This window comes from Lactuca serriola, chromosome 1 (assembly GCF_051521515.1).
Source record: "Lactuca serriola cultivar US96UC23 chromosome 1, Lser_US96UC23_V15, whole genome shotgun sequence".
Taxonomy (NCBI): Eukaryota; Viridiplantae; Streptophyta; class Magnoliopsida; order Asterales; family Asteraceae; genus Lactuca; species Lactuca serriola.
The window spans coordinates 48445523-48465243 of record NC_136408.1 but is presented as its reverse complement, the minus strand read 5'-3'; the positions used below and the strand labels follow the sequence as shown (position 1 = coordinate 48465243).

General features: G+C 31.7%; 2 long non-coding RNA genes across 3 annotated transcripts; one reads left to right on the top strand and one right to left on the bottom strand.

Moving 5' to 3' along the window:
* Positions 1 to 7322: 7322 nt before the first annotated feature.
* LOC145087401 (uncharacterized) lies at positions 7323 to 7860 on the bottom strand. 2 transcript variants are annotated; one of them, XR_013700783.1, is made up of 2 exons: positions 7723 to 7860; positions 7323 to 7621 (listed from the first exon to the last, which is right to left on the bottom strand). It is a non-coding gene; the product is annotated as an uncharacterized LOC145087401 (long non-coding RNA). The 2 variants fall into 2 exon arrangements; XR_013700787.1 differs by having other exon boundaries at positions 7323 to 7640; positions 7723 to 7853.
* Positions 7861 to 8507: 647 nt separating this feature from the next.
* On the top strand, positions 8508 to 10940 carry LOC145087410 (uncharacterized). The gene is made up of 2 exons (XR_013700797.1): positions 8508 to 8670; positions 10778 to 10940. It is a non-coding gene; the product is annotated as an uncharacterized LOC145087410 (long non-coding RNA).
* The last annotated feature ends 8781 nt before the right edge of the window (positions 10941 to 19721 follow it).

Genomic DNA, 19721 nt, shown 5'->3' with positions numbered 1-19721 from the left:
TGAAGTGACATTACACTGAGAGATTTAAAGAGATGTAGATCACTAGTGTAAATAATTGTAAGTTCTGTTTATGCTTATGTTTCTGTATTAACAATGACATCCCAAACGTTTTAAAATGAAATAAATACGTTTCTTCAAAAATGTTTTAATAACGTATTTATCGTGTTTTTCTGGGAACAAATTCCGCAACATTTTTATAAAATGAAGTACTCTGATTTTTATAAAGCATAAACAAAATCGGTCTTTTCTGGCCGTGAAAATGGGGATGTCACACATAATACATTGAATACAGTTATATACAATGAAATTATATGGTAATACATTCTAAATGAAACAGAGATAAACTGAACCAGACATAGTTTATCTAATAACTTTATATATATATATATATATATATATATACACATATATATATATATATATATCAGTATGCGTTAAAAAAGAACTAAAGATCCCAAATTATTCCCATAATAATTTGATTGGTTTGATTGTTTCCTTTACTGAAATTCATGTAGTTATAATTGATAAAACATCCCTTATGCTCAGCATAATACATAAGGGGTAAAGATATTTATAAGTTTACCAGATATTTATTGAAATACATCAATTTAAGGTTTTTAAAACATTTCTATTTTGCTTGTTCCCCCCCCCCCCCCTGAAAACATTGAAAAACCATTGAAAAAGGGTAGGGGTATGAACTCACCGGACGCGAAATGTGTCGACTAGGATGCTAAACGTAGAATTGAGGCTTGAATACGTGAGAGGTTTCTATGTAATATGAAATAATACACAAATATATCTAATTAGATTTTAATTCACTAATTAGATACGATTTTACACTCCAAGATGCGAAAACACTTCAAATCAAGTGTTTGGAGTGACCCGGGTGACATCTAAGGACTTGTATGGCTTAGGAATGGAGTTTACTCTTCAAGAGTAAACTCTTAGAAGAGTTTTTGGCCCTAAGGTACCATTCCCCATGAGTTTACGGCCGTAAACTCATGGTGGGGTGTTTTATGATGCAAAATGGTCTTATAGCACTTGGGAAAATTAGCTAGGATCAATTCTAGGGCCTTGGAATGGATTGAATTCACTTAAGGACCATTTATTGGAGTTTACGGCAGTAAACATTTACGGCCGTAAACTCCCCCATACCCATTCCTTAATTTATTTGGTGATGCTAGGACAATCACATGTGATTCTAACAATTTTTCCAAGCCTTAGAATGAGTTTAGGCACCATTTGACTTGTTTTTATGAGTTTACGGCCCTGGAACCTTTCTTTGGGGGGTTATGGCCATAAACACTCATTTGAAGGGATTTCATCATGTTTAAGGCCCCTAAATTGATTTTGGTTGGTTCTATGATTTATTCCAAGGCTAATGGTGTGTTAATATGGCTTTTAAACACTTGATTTGGAGTTTACTCTCCATGAATGATGAGTTTATGGCCCAAGCATGTTCTTGGGCAGTAAACTCATGTTTACTCTTCAAAATTTATGTTTAGGGTGTTCTAAGTCCAGAATGGTAAGCCATATAGTCGAATCTAAGTCCCAAAGTTGGTTTGGAGGGGTTTTAAGGCATGAAAACCCATTTTATTTGAGTTTACGGCCCAAGCAAGCTCCTTGGCCTTAAACTCATGAAGATGGTCCTTTTTCAATGATTAAACACCAATTTGAAGGCCTAAGAGGTTGAACAACAAGTAAGGGATGTTACCTCAAAGATTTGGAGCCTTAATTCTATGTTTTTGGACCTTGAATCTTGGTTGAGGAGAGAGGTTAGAGAGAGAGTAGTGAGAGAGGGAAAAAGCTTCAAATGGAAGCTTGAATCACTTTAAATAGTGTTCTAGATTTGGACACGGAGGAATTCTACCCGGTACCGACGTTAAACGGGGCTTTTGGTCACACCCGATTAAGTTATCGTATTCCAGCGGAATAGAATTTAGAAATTTTCACATTAATGATTTTGGGTCATTTTCATGAGTTTCTAAGGCATTTAGACACTCATGATATTAAAATAAACATATAAGTTTAAATAATTTAGCCCAAAAACGAAAACGGACGAACCACTATAGACGGATTTTTTTCGTACGAAATAAGTTTCGGCGATGAACAACTTCGGGTTGTTACAACAATATAGCCCCCTAGACTATGGAGGGTTATATACTTTATGTTACATCCTACCGACACTACATTATTCCATATTCTTCGTACAAATACACAATAATTATATAGCGATAAATAACAAATAATTCAAATGTCTTCAATAATGGCTTTTTACGTCATTGCTTACGTCATTCTTACGTCATTTACGAAAAATGAATATTAGGATAAGATTATACCTGAATGGTGCGTTGAGATGGATTAACGATGGATTGTATGATTTATGTTGGGTGATTATCTTGGATATGTTTGAATAGAACTCTACTATTCAGAAATAGACAAAACTATTTCAACAGAGGAAGAACTTTGAGATCAACTCAAGTCTTAAACACTCAAACTTAACTTGTTTATTTTATATGGGTGAAGGCCCTATTTATAGGCTCAAGAGAGTCGATTACATAATTGGGTTGCAATCGTTTGATTGGAAAACGACACACATAATTTACAATATAGCCGCCAAGACTATGAAGGGTTATATACTTTATGTTACATCCTACCGACACTACATTATTCCATATTCTTCGTACAAATACACACAATAATTATATAGCGTCAAATAACAAATAATTCAAATGTCTTCAATAATGGCTTTTTACGTCATTGCTTACGTCATTCCTCCCGCCTCCGAAAAAGCAGATATTTTTTTATTATTGGATTCTTGTGTTAGTCTTCCATGAATGGTGTTTCTTCTATATTTTCTTTACAGTGACTGCAATTATGACGTGGTGCATGCGTGATGTGTTTACAAAGTTGTTTCTTTAGATCAGCGGGTAATTCAGCCAGATGATGAGAAAATTTTTCGAACAGTTGTTCGAAAGTTCCAATTGCTTTTAATGCTTCCGTTGTGATTTCATTGTCTGTTAGGGAGTATATAACGAAATTTTTACTTGCATAATTTACTCTGATTCTTGATTTTTGATCTTTGACGTTGCCTATGCGAGATGATGCGAGGTAGACTCCGGCTAATGCAAAAATCAGATGGTCTTGTGTGGGTTCATCATGAGGTAGGTCATCTTTTGTTGGTTTTTAGCCGTTGCTAATTCCCATGTTTGCGAAGGTAATGCTTTGGACAAGTAGTTGTTTGTCTTCATCAAAGATTGGATAGCTAGAATGTATTTTTATAAATAATCCTCGTTCTTGTTTGGCAAAGCATGTCTTATAATTTCTTATTACGGTTTGTACAGCTGATGGAAATTCACTGATGCAGTGGAGATTGGTTCCTTCTAAGTAGATGGTATCGATAAATCCATGAATAAAATAATCCGATAAGGTCACAGGGTCTGATAAATCGGCTAGAAAAACTGCTTTGGGGCCTGGGCGCCTGGCTACTGGGTAGAAACCCATTAAAGAATGGACATCGGTGTATGAAACGAGGCTTCCCCATAGTTTAGCAAATTTTTGGGCAGTTGGTTTTTTCATAGCTTCTTTTTCTTTGGTTGACGGAATGGCTTCGAGGGTGATTTTAGCATGGAGTTGATTAAGAGATTTTGGGATGGATATAGGTTTTTGTGGTGCAAGAAGTACTATTTTCAAACATTCGACATTATCTCTTATTACGGCTTTGTATGCTTCATTGTATGCGGCTTCTGCTTCGGTTTTTGTTTTGTAGCCTTTATGAATGACATTTTTTCCAAGATTATATGAATTGGCGATTTCCCAATCGTCGTAGACTCCTTTGTTTTCTCCGTTGAATATCACATACCATTTCTTTATATTTTTATGATCTGCTTGAAGTGGTGGATACTCCTCCTGGTTTGGCGTCATGGTTTGTTTTTCTGTTTTGAGTGCTATTTGTGGCTGACTTTCATCGGATGATATTTCTTGAATTTCTTCTTTTGGTTGCTTTGTTGTTGAGCTGCTGGCTGCTTCTTCTTTAGGTGTTGAATAAGATAATAGAATTTGTAATGTTTGTTGTAGTTGTTCTTTTTCACGTTTGACTACTTCAAGCTGTCTGATTAACGATGCTTCTTGCTCCTCTTTTTGTCTGAACTGGTGTTTGACTTGCTGCATGATTGCTTCCATTTCAATATATCTGCTGATTGAATATTTGCGCCTTTTGGGTACTTGAATGATTGCTTATATTTGTTTGCTTTTAAATGATGATATGAGAATTTTCATATCAATGTATGCTTTGGTGATATTTTCATATCACTGTATACTTTATTATTGTTTACTTCGGATGGTATTTTCATACCAATATATGCTTTAGCAATGTATACTTTGGATAGGTTAGATATGAGGTTTCCCTCATGTTCTAAACCCAATAATGCTTTCTTCATAGGACTATTTATCTGAATCAGAATCAGTATCAGTTGCATATGCATAAATATCTATATCTGAATCTATTCCTGAATCTTCTATAGGTTCATATCCGAGATCATATGCAACTTTTAATAAATTTGTTTCTTTTTCTTTTTTAGTCTTTTTTGGACATTCGTAGGCTTTGTGTCCGTCTTCTTAACATATCCAACATTTACAATCTTTTTTATTAGATGGACAGTAATTTGTGTTAGATTGATATTTTTTCTTATATTGTTTTCTGTCTCGAAAATATTTTCTTTCACATTGTTTATAATATTGTTTATATTTAGGTTTATAAGTTTGTCTTTTCCAAAATTTCTTTTTATATTTTTGTTTTTTATTATCTTTACAACCACATCGATTAACTTTATTAGATAAGGTATCATAGCATAAATCAATTCTTGCATCTTGCGTTGTTTTTTGTTCTAAATAACACATGTTACAAATTCGTAAGTTAGTTAGATGCTATAAAGATTCTAATTGAAAAGCTTCTTGAGATGTTTTATCTTCTATTTGTTTTCCTATGAATTCTTGAATAAGCCGATTTAATACATTTTTAAATGTTTCCATAGCGTCAGTGGTTGCTATCATCGTCGTCTCTGTTTCATCGAGAGATGAAAGGAAACGATATGAATTGCCCTGTGTTTTATGTATAATATAATTAAGAAAAAATTTTAGATGTAGATTTCTTAATTCTTCAGTTAGTTGAATTTTGAATTCCCATTTTATTACTCCATTCTTGAATTTTTGCTTCGGGATTTTGCTCACAATCAATAAAAAGAATATCTGAATTTGTTGGAAAAGTAAATAGTTTACGTATGTATTGTGGAGGTATTTTTTTCCCATTTGTTTTGTTTATTTTTGACCATTCCTTGTCTATATAAAAAGTTTTCTTCTAACGAAGGTGGTCCATAAATATATTGACTTTGGTAATCATCTTCAACATATGATTGTTTTCGTTTTAATCCAAAATTATTTTGTGATTCTTTATATGGATTTGAATAAGGATTTTCATCATCGGATGAAAAATCATATATTACTTCTGCATCGTTATTATCTAAATTATTTTCTATTTCTGTGTTATTTTCTTGAATTTCGGATGGAATTCTAGTGCTGCGAATAATTTAGTTAATGTATCTACTTTTTCTTGTAAAGTTTCCATATTAATAATTTTTGTTAGTACTAGTTTTTAGAAAATAATTTTTTAGTTTCTTTAATATAGCGGGGTGATTATATTTGTAATATGGAGAGTTGAAAACCTTTTTGTGAAAGATGCATTATGAATTTGACTTTTTGGTATATTGCACTAGACCTTCTTACGACAATTGTTTCAAGTGGATTAAATAATGGTGATGACTTTTGCATATGAATCATATATTTAAAAGATGAGTATTCATTATTATGTTTATGATACTGCTTATGCATATGTTCATATGAACTAAAGATTTAATATGCAAAATAATAATATGAACGTTACTTAGCTCTGATACCAAATTTAACAACATTACGAAAAATGAGTATTAGGATAAGATTATACCTGAATGATGCGTTGAGATGGATTAACGATGGATTGTATGATTTATGTTGGGTGATTATCTTGGATATGTTTGGATAGAACTCTGCTATTCAGAAATAGACAAAACTATTTCAACAGAGGAAGAACTTTGAGATCAACTCAAGTCTTAAACACTCAAACTTAACTTGTTTATTTTATATGGGCAAAGGCTCTATTTATAGGCTCAAGAGAGCCGATTACATAATTGGGTTGCAATCGTTTGATTGCAAAACGACACACATAATTTACAATATACAAATTTAACAACATTACGGAAAAATGAATATTAGGATAAGATTATACCTGAATGATGCGTTGAGATGGATTAACGATGGATTGTATGATTTATGTTGGGTGATTATCTTGGATATGTTTGGATAGAACTCTGCTATTCAGAAATAGACAAAACTATTTCAACAAAGGAAGAACTTTGAGATCAACCCAAGTCTTAAACACTCAAACTTAACTTGTTTATTTCATATGGGCGAAGGCCCTATTTATAGGCTCAAGAGAGTCGATTACATAGTTGGGTTGCAATCATTTGATTTCAAAATGACGCACATAATTTACAATATAGCCCCCTAGACTATGGAGGGTTGTATACTTTATGTTACATCCTACCGACACTACATTATTCCACATTCTTCGTACAAATACACAATAATTATATAACGACAAATAACAAATAATTCAAATGTCTTCAATAATGGCTTTTTACGTCATTGCTTACGTCATTCCTCCCGCCTCCGAAAAAACAGATATTTTTTGATTATTGGATTCTTGTGTTAGTCTTCCATGAATAGTGTTGCTTCTCATCTGGTGTAACAACTGGTAAAAATTGGTCTGAGTTCAGCGGTCAAACCACCGCGAACCATTATGCAATAAAGACCAATTGCATGGAATTTTTATGTTTATAAAGTGTATTAAATATCATATATTCATAATTACGTTGAGAACATCTCAAACTACTCAAAACATTTATCATTGAGAATCAAATTGAAAATCACTAAATGTTTAATTTATTTGTGGCATTAAATATAAATTTTTGCATAAGATCTATTTGAGAGATATGGATAAGACATTTGAATATGTTATGTTCTCCTGAGTTCGTGGATATAAAGAATGATTAAAACGGAGCTCGTATAACAAAGTTACGACTCTTTAAAGTTATAAAAATCAGTATTTATCTGATATACAAATATGACATTGTCTTTTGATGCTTTGAGCGAAGCATAATTGAAACTAAACTTTCAACAATACAACTATTGCATTTATAATTATATTTCCTTACCACATCACTCAATAATACATAAAATACATGCTTATACATATACAAAAATACATTTTTTTTACATACATAAATACATGTGAAATACTTTGCTTCTAAGTTTACCTCAAAGTACAACAATAAATGGAATTGACAATTATGTTTCTTATACACTTCATCTTAACCAAAACTACACACAACTCTCTTATACAAAATCACACTCAATGCCTTTCAAACACTCTTATTCTTCTTCTTCTTTCTTTCTTCTTTGATCGTGGCTGCCAAGAAACAACAAGAGGCATCTGCCTCTTCTTTTGGTTCTTTTCCTTACTCATTACCTGTTAATCAAAACAAACCCTAAATATCCGACCCTTCATCAGTTGCTATCTAAACAATCAAAGAAGAAGAAGAAAATTTGTTGTACTTCCTTGTGCAATACCTGTCGATTGAAACAACAAAAATCACCCCACAAAATGTACTTTTCTTTTCGGTGAAATCAAAGAGGTAGCAACCTCTTTGCTGCTGATCGGAGCAAGCCAAATACTCCCTGAAGTCATCACAGTTGCTGCTAGTTTCTCCCTCCCCTTTTGCTTTTGCTGTCGGACCAAAGAAGGGACAACCAAGAGTCGTCGGAGCAGCATCGCTGCCACAAACTGCCGACAACGGCTTTGCTGCCACCCCTCTCTATCTGCTTCCTTCGATCAGCCAAGCACCGGTGGTGTTCCTGCTGTTCAACCACTGAACAGTCACCTCGACACCTGCTCCACCGCCGCCAGTCGTTGCTGCCGTTGCCCTTTCGTTTTCCTTCTATCGCCGATGAAAAAGAACCATGAGGAGGTTCGCCGGAGATGGGCTACTCCTCCTCCTTGATCGACAGATGAACCACCGAGCCACCCTCCCTCGATCGCTGTTTCGATTTTTTCTTCCCTTCGCACGACGGATGAACCACCGGAGGCGAACATTGTGTCGTTTGTGTTTCCTCCTTGTATCCGTTCTTTCCTTGCCCGATCTAATGGAAACGGGGGCACCAAAATTAAACCCTGATCCCTTTTATTAGTTTGATGGATTTGGAAGAACTTACCCTCCAAATGTATCTTTTAATCCCAAACGAACCCATTTTTATAGATAGATAAAAAATGTTTAATGTTGGTTAATTTAAGTTACTAAACAACCATCCACTTGTTGAGTTATTAGCAAAACAGTCCTCCTAGCCTTGTGATTTATTTGAAACAGCCCTACACTTGTCAAGTAATACCAAAACTGCCCTTTTGTTAATTAAGTGACAAATATAGTTTCGGTGGTTTGTGTTAAACTCAAAAAGTGTCAAGAGGCGGTTTCTCACGACAAACTTCACGAACCGAGACTAGATCAAGATCACGCATCGAATGTGAGTTTCTACGGCCCCTCTTTTACGGTTTTAATATTTGGGGGAGAATACATGAGTGTCTATTTAAAGTTTGATGATTTTCAAGTCTTATACATAAAAAGACATCATACTTTATTATTGGTTAAGAGTTCATGAAAATAACAATCTAAAAGGTATAAAGCATTAATAAATTATATAAGTTATTGTAGAATGCTATAAATGATAAAATTATACCTTGTTGTGATATATTAGTTAATATTAATAAAAATCACAGGATTATAATTAGATTGATATAAAGATATAAGTTATTCGATGAATCCCAAATTGTAATATTCGTCGTATATATGTGCACGAAAATATTGAGAAAGCATAAAAATACATTATACTCATAACAAAATCTGTTATTCAAAATAAGTGTGTACAAAGGAAATATACATTGTCTTAAACGGCTATAAACAAAGATTTGACAAATATATTTAATAATTAATTGAAGGTATACCAAAATTCAGTTATTATGATTATACTCCGATCATAACGTGGAAACGATTGCTAAATAAATTATATAATTTATTTTTATAATTATTATAAAAATAAAAATAATTTTAGTTGTGATACGAACCTCGCCACATATGATAATATAATTATTTCTCTGATTCTTGGGGATTATTACCTAATAAATTATATATCATATCAATTATGCAATTTATCGAATATTTGCATAAATGAGTATTCGGCTACGCGAACGAACATCCTCCTTATCGGCTGAAGTAAAGAACTATACAAATTATTACCGCCACAATAGTCGAACGCTACGTTAATTTCACTATTTAACTAATTTCACTAAGCTTCAAAAGTCTTAATACTCTAAGATTCGCGTTAGTGACCCTAGTGAACGACGAATTTTATGAGTTGAAGAATCATCATCATGGATTTCGTGGATTGTGTATCCCATGTGTGTTTGTATCGAAAGGGGTGAAAGAGAGAGTGTTATGATGGTGTATTTTTCCTTTGTAAGGATCAAATCCTAGAATCGACACCTAGCTCTATAACCGTTAATCCTGGAGGAATCATATACTGTAGGTCTATGTACACGGCATAGATTTATAATAAAGAACTTTGGTGTAGATCTATTTCTTATGGAAAGATTTATGCGAATGGTTATTTTCCGTCTGTGGTTGCTAGCTACAACTTCGTCTGACGAGGCAACAGGCGTCAAAGTGTTTCTTTCTTCGTTACTATACGACTGCTTTTAAACATTAGTAATGATCTCGATTCCTCCATTTATATTTATATTGTGCATGTGTGGCTTGTTTATTGTGCCTTTTGGCTTGTGGAGGAGCGACGAATAGTGTCGGTTATAGACAAATTGATATATTGAAGATTTTTATTCGAAGAAGTATAGATCTAGATTGAGTCAATCCTCCCAATTTGGGCCGAGTGTGTAAGAGTGTTTAGGTATTTAACTACCTCTCCCTACGACACAATTCTCCGTAAGCAGAGACGTTTGAAAGAATATAATTATAAAGATAATGGTTAATATTTGTCGTTGAAATTATACGAGTGGTAAAAATATGCATTTATAATTTACCGGTTATTGAAAAGTATTTTGGGATGAGTTTGCCCCACTGGTTAAGTGTTGATTTCCAAATTAAGTAAGATAATGCTTAATTAATAATATGACATGGATTTACAAAGTTTATAAAATTCAAAATTTTGAGTTTTACATATAAACTATGCGAATGTTTGTACAAAGTTTTAAGAGAAAACTTGGCTATTTTATGTTTACACAAAGTGTGATATGACTTTATTTATATAAATTGGTTTCAAAATCTTTATATAAAAAGCATTTCGGTCATGAGAACCGTAAGAATTTGTTATAAGTTTGGTTTACTTATATATTTTACAAATGGTGTATTTTTGGATTTGAGCAAATGACATTTCTAAATGAGTTTAAATATACTTTTATGACGCAATTATTTTATACTTTCGATAGAAAAATATGTGTTTATAAAAGTTGGTCAACCAGATAAATTTTATAAAACATTTTTGGGTGTAAAAATACTTTGTGTCAAAACTTGTAGAACTCACCAACAATTTTGTTGACGTATCTTAATGCATGTATTCTCAGGTTATTTATAAGGTTAGAAGAGTTTGTACAGAAGATTCTCCGATATTCTTATCATACAAATGTGAACGCCGGATTGTTAGGCGTGTGTAGCGTTTCAGCAATAACTATTGTCAATGTAATTTCCATTTCGGTAGTAATAAAAGATTATATTTCTATTGTTCAATGTATGTTCAATAACTGTGATTACTGGTTTACGTCATGCACCTTGGCGTTTCCGCCGTCGGTTGAGGGTGTGACATCTGGGTTGCTTTATGATGGCTTCCATTCTCTAGTTAGTGTGTCTGCTATATGATTGTTGGCACTTTTGATATACTTGAACTATGGGTGAAATTGATGTAATTGTAATTGCCAACAGATTAAACGTCCACGACAATAATCTTCTTGTAATTTATATTGCCAAAAGCCAAGTAGATATTTGGAATCTGTTCGTAACTCGAATCTAGTTTGGAGTAGATCGACTTTCCATTTTTTCAATCTTCTGAGACATGCTAGTGTTTCTCGTTCATGTGTGCTGTAATTTTGCTCCTTTTGGGAAAATGTTCCTGATATATACTTGCATAATTTTTGCTCATATTTATCTGTTTTTACAGCACACGTGTACGAGAAACACTAGCATGTCTCAGAACATTGAAAAAATGGAAAGTCGATCTACTCCAAACTAGATTCGAGTTACGAACAGATTCCAAATATCTACCTGGCTTTTGGTGATATAAATTACAAGAAGATTATTGTCGTGGACGTTTAATCCGTTGGCAATTACAATTACATCAATTTCACCCATACCTCAAGTATATCAAAACTGCCAACAATCATATAGCAGACACACTAACAAGAGAATGGAAGCCATCATAAAGCAACCCAGATAAGAAGCAGCACTATTCATGGAAGACTAACACAAGAATCCAATAATCAAAAAATATCTGCTTTTTCGGAGGCGGGAGGAATGACATAAGAATGACATAAGCAATGACGTGAAAATCCATTATTTAAGACATTTGAATTATTTGTTATTTGTCGCTATATAATTATTGTGTAGTGTCGGTAGGATGTAACATAAAGTATATAACCCTCCATAGTCTAGGGGCTATATTGTAAATTATGTGTGTCATTTTGCAATCAAACGATTGCAACCCAATTATGTAATCGGCTCTCTTGAGCCTATAAATAGGGCCTTCGCCCATATGAAATAAACAAGTTAAGTTTGAGTGTTTAAGACTTGAGTTGATCTTAAAGTTCTTCCTCTGTTGAAATAGTTTTGTCTATTTCTGAATAGCAGAGTTCTATCCAAACATATCCAAGATAATCACCTAACATAAATCATACAATCCATCGTTAATCCATCTCAACGCATCATTCAGGTATAATCTTATCCTAATATTCATTTTTCCGTAATGTTGTTAAATTTGGATGTAACATAAAGTATATAACCCTCCATAGTCTAGGGGGCTATATTGTAAATTATGTGTGTCATTTTGCAATCAAACGATTGCAACCCAATTATGTAATCGGCTCTCTTGAGCCTATAAATAGAGCCTTCGCCCATATAAAATAAACAAGTTAAGTTTGAGTGTTTAAGACTTGAGTTGATCTCAAAGTTCTTCCTCTGTTGAAATAGTTTTGTCTATTTCTGAATAGCAGAGTTCTGTCCAAACATATCCAAGATAATCACCCAACATAAATCATACAATCCATCGTTAATCCATCTCAACGCATCATTCAGGTATAATCTTATCCTAATATTCATTTTTCGTAATGTTGTTAAATTTGGTATCAAAGCTAATTAACGTTCATATTATTATTTTGCATATTAAATTTTTTGTTCATATGAATATATGCATAAGCAGTATCATAAACATAATAATGAATACTCATCTTTTAAATATATGATTCATATGCAAAAGTCATCACCATTATTTAATCCACTTGAAACAATTGCCGTAAGAAGGTCTAGTGCAATATACCAAAAAGTCAAATTCATAATGCATCTTTCACAAAACGGTTTTCAACTCTCCGTATTACAAATATAATCACCCCGCTATATTAAAAACTTTATACATAACTTTGAAGAACATTATCATTTTTATAAGATTTAATTATGAGTTTTGAAAGTTTACATAATAATAAACAAGAATTAAATTTTTTTCATAAAACACTAAAACAATCTAAAAAATTTCTTTTAGATTTAAAAATAGACTCTAACATATCAATAATTAATTGTATATCTAATATTGAAGGAATACATATAATAGATAATAGTATAAATTGGAAACAAAAACAAGTAAAAAATCTTGAAGATAAAATAACGAGATTAATCTGTTGAATATGTCCCAAGAAATAGAAAATACACCAATCATTATTAATAACGAAGAAAATGAATATTGATACACATTTGATGCCCTAATTAATAAAAATAATATTAATAAAGAAGCTATAAGAAAATCAAATTTTACACTATCTGAAAAACATAATTTTAGATATAACTCATTAAAAAATATCATTTCTAGAAAAAATATTATATATTATGGAAAAATTATAGGAGAAGAACCAATACCTATGGAATCAACTCAAGGAAATATTATTATATCTATATTAAATAAACAACAAATTAGAAACAGACTATCTAATATTAAAGAAATAGATAGAACAAAAATCGCTTATATTTATATATCAACTATTCAAATAATTTTAAAAAGTACTTTTAGCGATTTAGACACACCAATAGAATTAGAAATTAGAGATGTTCGTATAATTAATAATCAAGAAAGTATTATTGCAAAAGGAAAAGGTAATTTAATTGAAGAATAAAATAAAATTTGATATTAATATACAACTAGGATTAAGTCTAAAAGATAAAAATTTAAGTAATAGTATTACCGTACGATATAAATTATTAAGACAAAATTTTATGTTAAAAGGAAATCATCCATTTACTATTAAATATCAAATAAATTTTGCATTAACAAATTCTCATCATAGTATTACGTTTAAAACAGAAGATAGGATTTATATAGATAAATTATTTACCCCTTTATTATCACTTGAATCACCAAATATGACTAATAGTAGAATTTTTAATGAAACTAATTTTCAACCGATAATAACTACTCCGTTAATAAAAAGAAATCCAATTATAGAACCTCCAATTTCAACTATAACGGGTAGATTTTCTATATCAGAGAATCAACCTACAACATCTACTAATAGCCAAGATGAAAAATTAGAAGACATAAAACAAACGATTAAATCATTAAGTTTAAGAATATGACAGAATCATCTAGTAGTCCTTTAAAATATTTTAAAACTCTTGAAGGTTCATATCAAAATACAAAACTGTGCATACCAGATAAAAAAATGATTATAGAAATACCACAGAATTTACCACAAGGAACAATATATAATATTGGTCTTGATTCTGAAGAAGATAAATCAATAGGAGATAAGTTAAATATAATTAGTCAAAAATTAAATAATATTATAGGAATAGAAAGTTTACTTGTACTAAAACAAATTCCTGAGCTATTACAAAGTTTAACTCAACAGAAAATATTACTTGAAAAATATTTAAAAATAAAAACTATTAAAGAAGATCCACTTAAAAAACCGCTTAAACAAAAACCACTCACTATTAAACCACCTTTTACATGGTAAAAATAAATAATGAGCAATAAAACTCAAATATATTGTAATTTCGATAATAAATATAAAGTCGATTTACTTAAAAAATTATGGAAAGATTTAGAAAATTCCACAAAACATTTAAAAGAAAAAGAATCTGAAGTACAAGAACTAATTTCTAAAAACAAAAATTATACTGCATATCAATTAATTAAAATAGGAAGATTAAGAACTCAAATTAATCATTTTAAAATACTAATAAAAAACATTAACAATTCAATTAATTGTCTTTCAGACGTCTTAATAATTTGTTAAAATGAATTCAAAAGTACAAATTAATTCTTCAAAAGATGACATGCTTTGGACTAATATATTAAAAAACCATTGGAAAATAAATTCTAATATCTCTAATACCATTCAACATTTAGAAAAAACTTTATCATATGAACAAAACTGTTTGATAAGATTACACTCGGAAAATGAAGAATATAATAATCAATTAAAAAAGATATCTCGATTACAAGAAGGAATTAAGAAATACAAAAAATCACAAAATCGTAATTTAAAAACAATACGCAATGCTTCAACAATTTTAACAAACACAACTTGTTAGTATGAAAACTTTACACAAATATAGAAATTTATAAACCAACTCTAATGAGTAGAAAAAAAAACAAATATTAATCCAAATAGTACCTTCATTACAACCAAAATACAAGAAAAAGAACTAGTCTCATATATAGATACAGGGGCTACTTTATGTTTCGGAAGAAGAAAGATATTAAAAATTTGGGAAAAATTAGAAAAACCATTAAAATTTACAATTGCTGATAAATCAATTCACAAAATTTGGTTCGTAGGAAGAGACATAGATATAGTAATTGAAAAGGCACTATTTAAAACTCCAACTATATATCAACACGATTTGGGAATAGATTTAGTAATAGGAAATAATTTTCTTAAATTATATCAACCATTTATACAAACAAATGATCATATAAGTCTCAATCACCCAACAAAAGGTATTATAAAAACTGCAATTATCAAACATTTTGATCTTATTAAAATAATCAAACAGGAAGTTGGCTTTCAACTACGCATATTGCTAACATTCGCTAAGGAAATTGCTGAAAAACAACTCGAAGAAGCATGTAGTGAAGACCCGTTAGATCATTTAAAAAATAGAAATAATCAAGAAATAATAATTTTATTAAAAAACCCTAAAGATGAAGTTAATATTCCAAACAAAATTCCATATAGTATCAAAGATGTTTCTGAATTTAAACAAGAATGTACTGAATTACTAGAAAAGGGAATCATTCGACCTAGAACAAGTCCTCATTCTGCACTTGCATTTTATGTAGAAAATAATAATGAAATAAAACGAGGAAAACGAAGAATGGTAATTAATTAAAAGAAAATGAACGATGCTACTATTGGAGACTCATATAAATTACCACGAAAAGAATACATTTTGGAAAAAATAAAAGGAAATACACACTTTAGTACATTTGAAGCAAAATGTGGATATTGGCAATTATGCTTACATGAAAATACGAAACCACTAACCGCTTTTCATGTCCTCCTCAAAAGCATTATGAATGGAATGTCCTTCCATTCGGTTTAAATCAGGCACCGACAATATATAAACGATTCATGGATGAAACCTTAAATGGTTTAGATCATATTTGTCTTGCATATATTGATGATATAATTGTTTTTACAAAAGGAAACGAATAAACACATATCGACGCAGTTATCAAAGTTTTACAAAGAATCAAAGAAAAAGGTTTAGTTTTATCAAAAAAGAAATCAAAACTTTTCCAAACTACAGTTGAATATCCTGGTTTATAAATTGGAGAAAATGGTCAACTATCTTTAGCAGACAACATACGAGAAAAATTAAATATGTTTCCTAATAAACTTGAAAATAGAAAACAAATACAACGATTTCTTGGTTGTTTAAATTATATTGCAGAACAAGGATTTTTTAAAAGCATAGCAAAAGAAAGAAGAGCTTTACAAAAGAAAATATCAGAAAAAATACCTTGGTCTGGACAAATACAGATACTATTTTAGTACAAACTATAAAAGAAAAAATTCAAGTTCTTCCTACCTTATATAATGCAAAGATCGACGATTTTCTAATTGTGGAAACAAATGCGTCACAGGACACTTGGGCAGGATGCCTAAAAGCAATAATACGTGGAAAAGTATTATGAGGATTAGATAGTGAGGGAAACCTCACATCTAACCCATCAAAAGTACACAATGATAAAGCATACATTGGTATGAAAATACCATCCGAAGTAAACAATGATAAAGTATACAGTGATATGAAAATATCACCAAAAGCATACACTGATACAGATGTATCATCTGATGTATTATAAACAGATAAATATGAGCAAAAATTATGCAAGTATATATCAGGAACATTTTCCCAAACGGAGCAAAATTAGAGCATACATGAACGAGAAACACTAGCATGTCTCAGAACATTGAAAAAATGGAAAGTCGATCTACTCCAAACTAGATTTGAGTTACGAACAGATTCCAAATATCTACTTGGCTTTTGGCGATATAAATTACAAGAAGATTATTGTCGTGGACGTTTAATCCGTTGGCAATTACCATAACATCAATTTCACCCATGCCTCAAGTATATCAAAAGTGCCAACAATCATATAGCAGACACACTAACAAGAGAATGGAAGCCATCATAAAGCAACCCAGATAAGAAGAAACACTATTCATGGAAGACTAACACAAGAATCCAATAATCAAAAAATATCTGCATTTTCAGAGGCGGGAGGAATGACGTAAGCAATGACGTAAAACGCCATTATTGAAGACATTTGGATTATTTGTTATTTGTCGCTATATAATTATTGTGTATTTGTACGAAGAATATGGAATAATGTAGTCTCAGTAGGATGTAGCATATAGTATATAACCCTCTATAGTCTAGGGGGCTATATTGTAAATTATGTGTGCCATTTTGCAATCAAACGATTGCAACCCAATTATGTAATCGGCTCTCTTAAGCCTATAAATAGCAAATTTAACAACATTACGAAAAATGAATATTAGGATAAGATTATACCTGAATGATGCGTTGAGATGGATTAACGATGGATTGAATGATTTATGTTGTGTGACTATCTTGGATATGTTTGGATAGAACTCTGGTATTAAGAAATAGACAAAACTATTTCAACAGAGGAAGAACTTTGAGATCAGCTCAAGTTTTAAACACTCAAACTTAACTAGTTTATTTTATATGGGCATTGGCCCTATTTATAGGCTCAAGAGAGCCGATTACATAATTGGGTTGCAATCGTTTGATTGCAAAACGACACACATAATTTACAATATAGCCCCCGAGACTATGGAGGGTTATATACTTTATGTTACATTCTACGTCATTCCTCCCGCCTCCGAAAAAGCAGATATTTTTTGATTATTGGATTCTTGTGTTAGTCTTCCATGAATAGTGTTTCTCCTATATTTTCTTTACAGTGACTGCAATTATGACGTGGTGCATGCCTGATGTGTTTACAAAGTTGTTTCTTTAGATCAACGGGTAATTCAACCAGATCATGAGAAAAATTTTCGAACGGTTGTTCGAAAGTTTCAATTGCTTTTAATGCTTCCGATGTGATTTCATTGTCTGTTAGGGAGTATATAAGGAAATTTTTACTTGCATAATTTACTCTGATTCTTGATTTTTGATCTTTGCCGTTGCCTATGCGAGATGATGCGAGGTAGACTCTAGCTAATGCAAAAATCAGATGGTCTTGTGTGGGTTCATCATGAGGTAGGTCATCTTTTGTTGGTTTTGAGTCGTTGCTAATTCCCATGTTTGCGAAGGTAATGCTTGGGACAAGTAGTTGTTTGTCTTCATCAAAGATTGGATAGCTAGAATGCATTTTTATAAATAATCCTCGTTCTTGTTTGGCAAAGCGTGTCTTATAATTTCTTATTACGGTTTGTACAGCTGATGAAATTCACTGATGCAGTGGAGATTGGTTCCTTCTAAGTAGATGGTATCGATAAATCCATGAATAAAATAATCCGATAAGGTCATAGGGTCTGATAAATCGGCTAGAAAAACTGCTTTGGGGCCTGGGCGCCTGGCTACTGGGTAGAAACCCATTAAAGAATGGACATCGGTGTATGAAACGAGGCTTCCCCATAGTTTAGCAAATTTTTGGGCAGTTGGTTTTTTCATAGCTTCTTTTTCTTTGGTTGACGGAATGGCTTCGAGGGCGATTTTAGCATGGAGTTGATTAAGAGATTTTGGGATGGATATAGGTTTTTGTGGTGCAAGAAGTACTGTTTTCGAACATTCGACATTATCTCTTATTACGGCTTTGTATGCTTCATTGTATGCGGCTTCTGCTTCGGTTTTTGTTTTGTAGCTTTTATGAATGAGATTTTTTCCAAGATTATATGAATTGGCGATTTCCCAATCGTCGTAGACTCCTTTGTTTTCTCCGTTGAATATCACATACCATTTCTTTATATTTTTATGATCTGCTTGAAGTGGTGGATACTCCTCCTGGTTTGGCGTCATGGTTTGTTTTTCTGTTTTGAGTGCTATTTGTGGCTGACTTTCATCAGATGATATTTCTTGAATTTCTTCTTTTGGTTGCTTCGTTGTTGAGCTGCTGGCTGCTTCTTCTTTAGGTGTTGAATAAGATAATAGAATTTGTAATGTTTGTTGTAGTTGTTCTTTTTCACGTTTGACTACTTCAAGCTGTCTGATTAACGATGCTTCTTGCTCCTCTTTTTGTCTGAACTGGTGTTTGACTTGCTTCATGATTGCTTCCATTTCAATATATCTGCTGATTGAATATTTGCGCCTTTTGGGTACTTGAATGATTGCTTATATTTGTTTGCTTTTAAATGATGATATGAGAATTTTCATATCAATGTATGCTTTGGTGATATTTTCATATCACTATATACTTTATTATTGTTTACTTCGGATGGTATTTTCATACCAATATATGCTTTAGCAATGTATACTTTGGATAGGTTAGATATGAGGTTTCCCTCATGTTCTAAACCCAATAATGCTTTCTTCATAGGACTATTTATCTGAATCAGAATCTGTATCAGTTGCATATGCATAAATATCTATATCTGAATCTATTCCTGAATCTTCTATAGGTTCATATCCGAGATCATATGCAACTTTTAATAAATTTGTTTCTTTTTCTTTTTTAGTCTTTTTTGGACATTCGTAGGCTTTGTGTCCGTCTTCTTAACATATCCAACATTTACAATCTTTTTTATTAGATGGACAGTAATTTGTGTTAGA